This window comes from Coptis chinensis, chromosome 7 (assembly GCF_015680905.1).
Source record: "Coptis chinensis isolate HL-2020 chromosome 7, ASM1568090v1, whole genome shotgun sequence".
NCBI lineage: Eukaryota > Viridiplantae > Streptophyta > Magnoliopsida > Ranunculales > Ranunculaceae > Coptis > Coptis chinensis.
The window spans coordinates 29,990,901-30,003,457 of record NC_141462.1 but is presented as its reverse complement, the minus strand read 5'-3'; the positions used below and the strand labels follow the sequence as shown (position 1 = coordinate 30,003,457).

The 12,557-nt window shown below is 35.0% G+C and overlaps 1 long non-coding RNA gene across 1 annotated transcript; it reads right to left on the bottom strand.

The window, feature by feature from the left end:
• Window positions 1–1,142: 1,142 nt before the first annotated feature.
• Window positions 1,143–9,086, bottom strand: LOC147487056 (uncharacterized). Its single transcript, XR_015202255.1, has 4 exons — window positions 8,960–9,086; window positions 7,829–7,906; window positions 7,671–7,748; window positions 1,143–1,262 (listed from the first exon to the last, which is right to left on the bottom strand). It is a non-coding gene; the product is annotated as an uncharacterized LOC147487056 (long non-coding RNA).
• Window positions 9,087–12,557: the final 3,471 nt, after the last annotated feature.

Genomic DNA, 12,557 nt, shown 5'->3' with positions numbered 1-12,557 from the left:
GACCTAACCATGAACAAGTTCTTGCCAAAGCTTTTGCTGACTAGCAGGAATAGACTACTGTGGATACCCCCTTGGTTATCTTTTCACAACAGATTGAACCTTCTGAAAGTGGGGGGGGGGGGAGGGAATGGATTGCTCCTCCTTTTGGTCAGTTCAAAGTGAACTACTATAGTTTGTTTACGAAATCTAAGCTTTCTAGTGTTTCTGTAGCGATTATCAGATAATGGAATGGAGTGTGTGTTGCTGCTGCACTGAAGTTAGCCTTCTTGCCACAGAATTTGCGGTTGATCTCGTCAAACAAAAGGGAGTGGTGAATGTGATCTTTGAAGGAACTGATCAACAAGTGATCAAACTCATCACTAATCCATCGAGGAGCTTAAATAGGGATCGTAGCACTGCTCTAGAAGAGATGAACATGAAGCTAACAGATATGACAGAATTTTCATTTAGGAACACTTCTGTAACAGGGAATGAATGGGCTATAAAGCTAGCAGAGTGGGCTAGTTCTGATGGTCCTAAATAGTTTTATTTGTACTGCCCTAGGGATATTTTACCTATTTTAATATAATGTATGAAGGTTTTATCAAAAAAAAAAGGTAAAGATCTACCTTATATTTCAGGTAAACAAAGATCAGTTGTGAAATGACATTAAGCAGAAAGATTCATAGAATGTATTCATATAATTATCAAGAAAAAATTAAAAAAAAAAAAAAAAAAAAAAACAAAAAAAAAAAATGTATTCATATTGATACTAGAAAATCCAATGATAGCTTTCACAATATTATAATTCAATTTTACCTTTCATTGTTAGTCCGAGTTCTCTGGCATCCGACCAGTACACAACTTCTATCTCTAGCTTCCACTAAACCCAATAATAATTAATAATTTAGTCTACTTGCATTTAAACTACAAAATTGAAAAAAGGAAAAGAGAATTACTTTAGCATACCCATATGAAGTTGTGTTAAAGTTCGATAAGAAAGGTATTCAAAATTATCAAAGTGTGAAAACTGAAAACCTTGACATTCAAAGAGAGAGAGAAAAAGAGAGAGTCAAGCCGTGTAGTTTGCATTTTTCAAGCCTAGTATTCTACAATTTTTAAGCACAGTAATATTATACAATTTTCAAGGCCCAATAACAATATTTACACAACTCACCAAGCACAAATAATTGTAGGGTATATGTGTTTAGAGCATACACAAATTGTTTGTACATCTCGATGTGATCTCTATACTTTAATACTTTAATAATCCTGCATCCCACCTACAATGCCACAATAGTAAATAAATATTAAAAAAAGTGTGACTCTTGATCACTTTTTTCATGCCAGTTTTGTCCCTAAACAATTTGTTAAATTTCCAAAAAACTATTCAAGTATAAGTGTAAAAATTGTTGTATTATAGGGTTAAATTAGTCATTCTCTCTCAGCCATTTTTTTTTTACTTTTTTGTACTTAAGGGACCCACATGGGTGGGTATAATCTCGGCATGTGTAGCACGTGCACCATACTAGTAAATAAAAAGAGCATCATTAAACAACAACTCAAGGAGTCAAGGGTAAAGATCTACCTAGCTTATATTTCAGTTAAACAAAGATCAGTTGTGAAAGGAAATTAAGCATAAAGATTCACAAAATGTATTCATATAATTATCAAGAAAAAAAAACAAACTAAAATGTATTCATATTGATACTAGAAAATCCAATGATAGTTTTCACAAAATTATAATTCAATTCTACTTTTCATCGTTACTCTGAGTTCTATGGCATCCGACCAGTCCACATCTTCTAACTAAAAACCGAGAGAGAGAGAGAGAGAGAGTGTAGTTTGCATTTTTCGAGCCCATTATTCTACAATTTTTAAGCCCAGTAATATTATACAATTCTCAAGGCCCGGTAACAATATATACACAACTCACCGAGCACAAATAAGTGTAGGGTATATGTGGTTAGAGCCTACACAAATTGTTTGTGCATCGCGATGTGATCTCTATACTAATGAAAAAAAAATGCTCTTTAATGATATAATTGATATTGGTTGTAGGTTATACGTACGTTGGTGACAACATTAATCAAAGAGGAAAGAGGGTATCGTGTTGTTACTAGTATAGTACAGGTTTAGTTGTTAACAAAATAAATGAAAATATAATCGTATTTTCTTTGGTGGTCCTTGGTATTTGCAGGGACAACTGATCAGATTCACTAAATGGACACCAAACTTTAACATTGATACTCATCGACAAACATCTACGTATGTTTGGGTTAAGTTCCTAGGATTGCCTTTTGAGTATTGGGAAGTGGAAATACTCATGAATATGGGACGAGGTCTTGGATGCCCGATTCGAGTTGATCTGAACTCGTTGGAAAGAACGAATGGATACTATGCCAGCGTTCTGGTTGATATCGACTTAGCCTCTCCAATCCTGGATCAAATATTTGTAGAAGTGCCTGAACTAGGGATTGAGTTCTGGCAGAAAATCCAATTTGGATCGATTCCTAAGTTCTGTAATCACTGCAAGTGTGTGGGACACTTAGTTGCTGAATGTAGGAATGCATCAAAGGAAAAAGACTCAATGCCGCAATCTACTACAGAGAATGCAAACAAGGAACATGAAGGAGGCAAAGATCCAGAAGAGCAGGACTTTCAGGTGGATAGGAATAGAATGTCAAGGAGCTAGAAAAGGAGAATAAAAAGAAGCAAAAGAGCTCAGGAGTGGAGGCCACGAACGACGTTAGCCACTAATAGCTCGGTACCTGCCACAAGCCATATGTAGCCACTGGATGTGGAAACTCAAGAAGAGCAAGTGGAGATTGCCCAGAATGCTCTGGAGAGTGTAGCAAATCAATGACGATTTGCTGGAGACTGACAACATGGATTCCTCTATGATTGTTTACACTGGGCAACAGGAAAAAGAAGTCCAAAGTCAGGAAGCAAATCATGACGAACCTTGTTATTTGGTCACGGAACTAGAAGATGGTAATATGTACAATCTGGAATCAAGTAGATACCATCTCTTGACAGATATACATGACACTGAGGAATTAGATATCTCGAAAGTTGAGACTGAGCATTTCCATGATCGTGTTCAGGCTGATAAAAGGATAGCTGCTGAACCTGTTACACCAACTGTTGAAATACCATCGGGGGTTACAACTAGATCGGGGAAACAATGTGGAAGGAGCGAACCGATGCCGATGCTTGAAGGAATCGAATCCAAGGAGCAACAATAGTGGTAAGAAGAGTAGGGGCAGACCTAAAGGCTCCAAGAACCGAAATCACCGATGATGACACCTATGTGCTTCTGGAATGTTAGAGGTGCAAATGAGGTTGCGAAAGCGAGAGAAATAAACAAGGTCAGAGTAGAGAAAAAACTTAATGTCTTTTGTTTGCTGGAAACCAAAGTCAGGCAAGATAGATATGATCTCATCAGAAACACATGCTGCCCTTTATGGGAGCATACGAATAACTACAGTAAGGATCCTTCTGGCCGTATTTGGATATGCTGGGATCTGTACTTGATGAAAATCAATAAGATAGCAGAATCTGATCAGTTCATTCACTGCAAGGGGAGATTCAAGCCCACTAACGAAGAGTTCCTCTTAACTGCAGTGTATGCCAGAAACACCAAAAATCTCAGGCAGCTTTTATGGAGAGATTTAATTGCCATTAAGAGTTCTCTGAACTTGCCTTGGTGTACAGCAGGAGATTTCAACAACATCACCAAAGCCGAGGAACGTATGGGTGGGAGTCCAATGCACCAAAGAGAAGCGGAGGATTTTGTGGAATGTCTGCTCAAAACAAAATTAGTCGACCTGAGATACTGTGGATTCTTTTACACATGGAACAACAAGGTGAAGGGCAAAGGCAGAATCATGAGCAAGATTGACCGATGTATGGTTAATAGTCTCTGGGTAGATGGGTTTGCAAATTCCACAGCAGAATTTCTGCCTCACGGTGTTTCTGACCACTCGCCTATTCTCCTATCTTGGTATGATGAGGAGAGGAAGGCGACGCCTTTTAGATTCAAGAACTCATGGATTGAGCAGCCGCAGTTTCACTCCATTCTTAAAGAAGTGTAGCAGAGACCTTTGTTCTCCAACCCTATGTATGTTCTAATGCAAAAGCTTAAGCTTCTGAAGGAGAGGATAAAGCCGTGGGCTAGGAATAACTTCTCAAACATCCATGGAAGAGTTCAACAGGCGAGAGGACCTATATGACATCCGAGACAGCTCGATCAAAGCCATGGGACCCTTACCTAGGACAGAAGGAACATGTAGCACTGCAGAGGTATGGAGAACTGGCAGGTATTGAAATCTCTGAGATCAAAAGCAAGCAAGATAGTGAGTGGATGTTAGAAGGAGATAAATGCACTGCTTTCTTCTTTAAATCCTTAGAAAAAAAGGCGGAAACGGGGATATGGGCTCTCTAGAATTCCCAAGGGAATCCCATCACGGGACACGCAGAGGTGACCAAAACCATCATCGATTAGTACACTTCTATTCTGGGCACTGAGGCAGAAGAGATAAGCGGAGAGAACTTCTTCCACCAGTTGCAAGTCCGAAATACCATCTCTAAACATATGAAGTCTATCCTGGAAGCGGAGGCTACAGCCGTAAGTAAAAAGGCACTTTTGAGATGAAGGAAAATACACTCGGGGCGGATGGGTTCACCCCCACTTTCTTTAAGAAGTGCTGGGATGTAGTTAGGCATGATTTCTCTCTAGCTATTCTTAATGCTTTTCAAAAGCGTAAATTTCCTAGAGAAATAAACGCCACTTTCTTATGTCTTATTCCTAAAGTCAACAATCCCTCATCAGTTGAAGATTTTAGGCCTATAGCCTTGTGTAATACTGTTTACAAATGTATTTCTAAGGTTATTGCAAATAGGATTAAGCTAGTTATTGATGATTTGGTTCAATCTAATCAATCAGCTTTCATTCCTGGCAGATCCATTCAGGACAATATTCTGCTTTCTCATGAGCTCCTTTGAGGATATGACAGGAAACACGGCACACCTAGATGTACCATTAAGTTGGACATTCGGAAGGCCTTTGATATGGTCAGTTGGGAGTCTATCAAGGAAATGATCAGGATCTTCGGATTTCCGGATAATATGTGTCAGTGGATTGAAATGTGCATTTCATCCCCTTCCTATTCTGTCATGATTAATGGTGCACCGGAAGGATATTTTAATGGTGGCAAAGGTCTCAGACAAGGAGATCCCTTATCTCCATATTTATTTGTCCTAGTAATGGAGATCCTCACCTGTGTGATTAAAGAAAGACTGAAAAATCGTCTTATCCAAAGATATCATCCCAAATGCAAAAGGTGAAGTCAGTCTCACCTTGCTTTTCGCGGATGATGTTCTTCGCTCGCAAAGAGGCGAGAGTGCATCCATACAAGTCATGAAGGAATGTCTGGAAATTTTTGGAAATGCAACTGGGCTACAGATCAACAAACACAAGACAACTCTTCTTGTGGGAGGTCTAAATGATCAAGAGGTGAGTGCTCTGGCTAACATTTTAGAGGTTGACTTGATCAAACCTCCAGTGAAATATCTAGGACTTCCTCTCATCTCCGCTCAATTGGGTATCAAGGAATGCCAACCTCTGGTAGAGAAGGTCACTCGCAAGATTACCAACTAGAAATCAAGAGTATTATCTCATGCGGGTAGATTACAAGTAATAAAGTCCATCCTGCTGTCTTTTCACACATATTGGGCAAGAACCTTCATTCTTCCCAAGACAGTACTCGAGCAAGTGGAAAGTATTTGTGCAAAATTCCTTTGGACTGGCACAAATAATAGAAAAGGGGTCATCATCGGCGAGTTGGAGAGCAATCACATCAAACAAAGGAAAAAGGTGGGCTGGGAGTTATGAATGTTCATAGATGGAATGTGGGTGCACATTGTGGGCTGATCTTCAAATTAGTCTCTAAAGAAGACACCATATGGGTAGATTGGATTTGGAAACAACACATCAAGTCCAACTATTTTTGGACTATGAAAGTACCAAGAGACTGCTCTTGGACGTGGCGAAGCATTTTGAACAATAGAACCGCAGCCAAGAAACTTATCAAATACTCCATTGCAAAAGGGGAAGAAACGCTGTTGTGGCATGATATTTGGTGCACAAGATCACCGTTGTTTGAAGACACTAAAGCAATGGCAGAATGGGATTTTCCGCTGGACGCTAAGGTCAGTGTTATCATTTCTAATCGGGAATGGTCAGATGCAGTTAATCTGATGCAGTCACTAACCTTAAAGGCGGTGATTCAAGAGGTGGACATCAGCCAACATCTCGCACAAGATCAGATAGTGTGGACGCTGCATCGAGTGGGGGCGTTTCACCTCACCGCAATGTGACGAACCTTTGTCGCCACCGAGAAGGGAAAGAAGAAATGGCACAAGCTGGTTTGGGGTAAGTGGGTGCTTCCTAGACACTCTTTCTCTACATGGCAGCTGTTCTCCCAAAGTCTCCCAACACAGGACAGACTTGTGCAAAGGAAAATTATCCAAACTTCAGCATGCTGCCTATGCAACAACAGCCGAGAATACTCAGGTCACTTGTTCTTTGAATGTTTGTACTCCAAGGAAGTCATATCTAGAGTCAAGCTTTCGGTATCGACGATCGATAATCGCGACAAATAAATAGAGAGTGGCCGTCTATCTTTCACATATGCAAAGAAGAAGAGTTGGGAGAGATCTACAAGGTTTTTTTTCTGCGCATCAGTGGCATACCTATGGAAGGAAAGGAACGACCGTAGATTTCAAAGATGTTTTCAAGGCAGTAGAAAACCTTTATGAGAAAATGGAACGAGATATAAAGAACTACACTGCAAGTCTTAAAGCCAGAAGTCCAGAATTCGGCAAGAGTTAGGGATCTGTTTCAGAGACTTAACATCGAACCCAAATATATGACGCCAAGGCAAGTAGAATATGTGTGGAGGCCTCCAAATGACAGGCGTGTGAAGGCCAATACCGATGGAGCAGTGAGCAGTAAAGGAGCAGGACAAGGCGGAGTTATCAGAGACAATGAGGGCCAGGTGTTAGCGGGGTTCGATGGCGATGGAGGCTTGGCATGGCATCCGGTGTTTGAAATCAAAGCTATCAACATATGCCTAGACAGATGTATAGCAGAAGACTATAAGGAAGTGGAAGTCGAGTCGGACTCTCTGCGAGCTGTGAATACAATCAACAAGCTGGAGAAACCCCCTTGGTTCTGCATGGACATGCTAAAAGTTATAGATATGAAAAGATCGGAATTCACTTTTATATCGTTCTCTCATGTTTATAGAGAAGTGAACCGAGCTGCGGACTATTTAGCTTCTCATCATGATGCAGCTAATTTTGTTGTACAATTTGTCCCTCCGCTAGATCATAGTCTGCAATGTATTGTAAATGATGATGCTAGTGGCCAAATATATGTACGAAATAGTTGAATCAATACAGGTGGGGGTATTTTGAAAAAAAAAATAAATGAAAATATTCATTTTTTACTGTCTACTAAGAAAACACATATCATATGATATATCATATACAAAATTGCTGTAATAGTTCAGGAGGATGCGAGTGGTTGTACTTACACTAGATTTTAATTAATACAGGTCAGGGTCATCCCAACCCTTAACTTCATCAAAAAAATATATATATACAAAATTGCTAGTGTTAGTTACCTTCTTGTGCAATCCCGACTGAGAGGAGCCACTGTAACAAGTTTTCCACAATCTCTAGTAAGTAGCTTAGATTTGCTCCTTCAAGTAAGTAAACAGGTAACAACAAATAAGTAAGTACCATCATTTAAAACATTTATCTAAAATACTATTACACTTACCACTCGGCACTGTAGAGTGTATTAATGGAGGGAGCAATTCAGTAGTTAGCTTCTCTTTTTGTACTCCAGTCAGGTCTCCTTCAAATGAGATATGTAGTAATAAATTGTTATTGGTACAACATGTATACATAAAAAACAAGTTAATATTTAGTATTTAAATCGATTTTGAAACCCTGAACTTTGTATTTTAAAAGACGCCTTGAAATTCATAAGAAATGTTTTTTTACAATCAAATTGATATGATGCATCTTGCTTAGGAACATATATAGCATACGTTTTGTTTTGTTTTTTTTTGTTTTTTTTTTTTTTTTTTTTTTTTTTTTGTCCAATTAGTAGTTTAGTACATAACTAAAACTTTCAGAATCACAAGTCCAATAAGGTAATAAGCGGGAGTAGATAGCTTTCCTCTCCAGGACAACACATGATTGGCAACCAAAAATTCTCAACCCCTAGCAACCAAAATAATCAAACAACTTACTTACTTTTGGTCAAGTAGCAAAGCTAAAATCAACAACATTACCACATTATATATACGATCTATTTGCACCACATATTTTGCAACAAATTCAATTGGGCCCAAATCAAGATGAAAGCCCACAAATTAGGCCCATAATAACATATATATTGAAACTGTAGTATGTTAACATAGGCCAAGAGCCCGATCGATACCAAAAAGTCAAGTAGTATGATTCAAGAATAATATCTCAATAAACAAATAAATTAAATAAAAAAGAATCCACAGTAGTATCTCATTATTTAATTCAATCAATAAACCACATACCTTATTTCTAAAGCCAAAATATTAATCAGATGCAATTATTATTACATATATAAACATATTTGTAAAAAGGAAAAACAAACACAAATTTAGGGCATCCATACATGTCACTACTCAATATAAAGGGACAACTATCTAATATATGATTTGATCGCATTAAATAACTCCTTCAACATTGAACTTATTATTAATTAGAAAGTAGGCATCAACTACCAAATCTGCATAAAGCAAGTTGCACGCGTTACCCCATTTAAGGTCCCGATATAAATCCCCATAAAGTTTTAACCAATATATAGCTAGGTAAAAATCATAACATATACAGTTTTAGAGGCCACACATATATAGCTTTATACCTTGATAATAACCTGATGAGGAGGATGCTGCCATTGAGATGGGTTATTCAAAAACTCAAAGTTAAAGTTTTAATTAAAACCAGAATGAGAAGAAGAAGAAAAAGTAGCTAGCATAGAGTGAAATGGCTAGCAGTCCCTGTGCTGGTTATATAAAAAGAGGAAAAGTTGGTGGAAATTGTTGTGGACGATAGTAACCTTTATTTTAATTAAAGCTTCAACTCATACTCCCTCTATAACTCTCTTGGGACTCCAATTCCTACGTGGCATCCAAATTCCACTTTCTCTTCCCAAAAATGAAAAAACAAACATAGAAACAAAATAATAACTAATAACTTACCTAATCTACTATCTATATTAAAAGCGAGAACTAAAACCATGGCACTCTAATATGAGATTTTTTCTCTATCCTATGTGGCAATAATATGAAAATAGTATTTTCTAATAGCCAATCCTTTTGAACCTCTTTGGAGTTTGAAATTTCTAATTCTTATATTTTGAGTTCTTTTGGAAGTGTATTTCTAAAATTTGGAGAGTTTGAGTGTATTGTCAATTCTTATATATTTGATAAAATAAAAAAAAAAAAAAAAAAAATTGCTTTAAAAATATGTGATTTGTAGAATGTAATTTCATATTCTTAATCAAACACTTTTATTGTTCTAATTTTTATATATTTGATCAAATAAAAATTGCTAAAAAAAAGTTGATTTGTAGAAACTAATTCCATATTACAAATCATACAATTTTAGTGTCTATGAGACTATGATAAAACACCGACTTATTTCTCATATATCTTTAACACGTAACAATTATACTAAAAATAACATCACAAAATATATAATAAAAATGAAAAAAAAAAAAAACAACGACAAAGCAATAATGAAAATTTTTAAAATATGTATAATATTGTATGAAACTAACGTAAAAAAACAATTAATGGGGAACCAAAAACTGGATGCAAATGTATCAACTAACCTCAAATAATATTTAACGGAAAATCGAAACCGGATGCAAATACAAAGATTAAACTAATCTTAAAAATTAATTAATAGAAAATCGAATATGGATACAACTACATTAAACTAACCTCAAAATAATAATTAACAAAAAATCAAAACTTGGATGCAAATACATCAAACTAACATTAAAAAATAATTGTCATAAAATCGGAAACTGGATGCAAATACATTGAGCTAACCCTCAAAGATTAAATTAACAGGAAATCGGAAATTGAATACAACTGCATTGAACTAACCTCAAAGAAAAATTAATTAGAAATTAGAAACATAATGCAAATGTGTGGAACTAATCTTAAAAAATAATTAACGGGAAATCGGAAACTATATGCAAATACAACTTTATCAAATAATAAAAGAAATCGTTGGGATGCAAATACATTAAATTAATCTCACGAATAATTAACGGAAATCAAAAACTGTATGCAAATGCATCGAACTGACCTTAAAGAACAATTAACAGGAAATTGGAAATTGGATGCAAATGTATTAAACTAACCAAAAAAAATAATTAACGATAAATCAGAAACTGGATGCAACGGCATTGAATTGATCTCAAAAAATAAATAACGAGAATTGGAAATTGGATGCAACTGCATTAAACTAACCTCAAAATATAAATAACGGAAAATCAGAAACTGGATGCAAATGCATTGAACTAACCTCAAAATATAGTTGGGTTATATGTTGTGGGAATGTCTCGATAAATATAGTTTTGTATTTAAAATGGTGTTTATCTTATCTCTTTTAAAATATTCAAGTAGCTTCCTATATATGAACTTCGATTTATTAAATCTCACAAAACATCAATCAAACTTCTATTATTAAACAAGAAAATGAAGTTGAAGGATTTTATCAAATGCAAGTTTTTTTTTAATGGGAGTGAGGTTTTCAAAGTTATAAGAAATTTAGTTTAGTGATAAATATAATATTAATATACAATAGTTTCAAATATTTACAAATATTTTTCAGAATAATTAATATAACAACACCGTTAAGTAGATAATCTTTGAAGATCGATTCCATATAGTGAGTCATGCATAATTTAAAGAATAATTAATTGGAAATCGAAAACTGAATAATCTTCAATGATCCCACATAGTAAATTAAGCATAATTTACTTTTTATGTCATGTTTGCAATGACACTTCAGATGGATGGATCGATGGTTGGTATTACACACCACATTAGATAATTATAAGGAAATCGAAAAACTGGATTCAAATACATAACTGAGAGCTCAAAGAGTAATTAACGGAAACTTTATACAAATTGTATTAAACTAACGACTGAGAGAATAATTAATGGGAAATTAGAAATAATCTCAAAGACTAATTAATCGAAACATTGAAAAATAGATGAAACCGATAACTAAAATGAATAATTAACGGAAATTATAAATTTGATGTAACCTGCATTGAACTAACCTCAAAAAATAATTAATGGGAAATCGGAAACTTGATGCAAATGCATTGAACTAATCTAAAAAAATATTAACATAAAATCGAAATCGGATGCAACCGCATTGAACTAACCTCAAAGAATAATTAACGGAAAACCAAAAACTGGATGCAATTGCATTAAACTAAAATCGAGATTAACTAACGGAAAATAAAAAATGGATGCAAATGCATTGAAATAACCTCAAAAATAGTTAACTAGAAATCGGAAGTTGGATGTAATCTCAAGATGACCTCAAAGCATAAATGTCAACTTTTTTTAGCCTTCTCACATGAATAATTACGAAATAATTAGGAACCCAAAACGAAAGTGAATTTATAAAAACAGACCATACATATATATAAAATGTATAGAAATTGTAAACTATCGTTGATTAAAAACAATTAATAGGAAATCGAAACCGGATCTAGGATGTATTAAAACTAACCTCAAAGAGTAATTAATCGGGAGATTGGAACATGGATGCAAATACAATGAACTAATCTCAAAGACTAATTAACTAAACATCTAAAATTGGATGCAAACTATGTAATTAACCTTAATGAATAACTAATTGGAAATCATAAAGTGAATACAATTAATGAATAACCTCAAATAATAATGAAAATTGAAAACTTGATGCAAACTGCATTGAACTAGCCTTAAAGAATAATTAATGAAAAATTAGAAACCGGATGCAACGTCTTACATTAAACTAATCTCAAAGAATATATAATTAATGAAAAATCAATCAAAACTTGATGCAAATGCATTGAACTAATAACCCTAAAACATATTTGTATTATATGTAGAGAATAAATGTCTCGACAAATATAGTTTTGCATTTTAAATAGTATTTATTATAATTTTTTTTTATGATTGGGAATGTCTTGCTATTCAAGCTTCAATATTATTTTGGCCACATTGGACATTCTCACAAAACTTTAATCAAACTTATATTATTAAACCTAACAATAAAAGAAGTCGATGAGTTTTATCAAAGTTTTGCTTCCTTTTATATAGAAATGGTGCAAGAAATTTAAATGAGTAATTAATATAATTTTTATTTTTTATAGTTATGCATAGTTGCTAATATTTTTTAGAATAATTTAATATAATGACACCCGCTCATAGGACACGTTCATG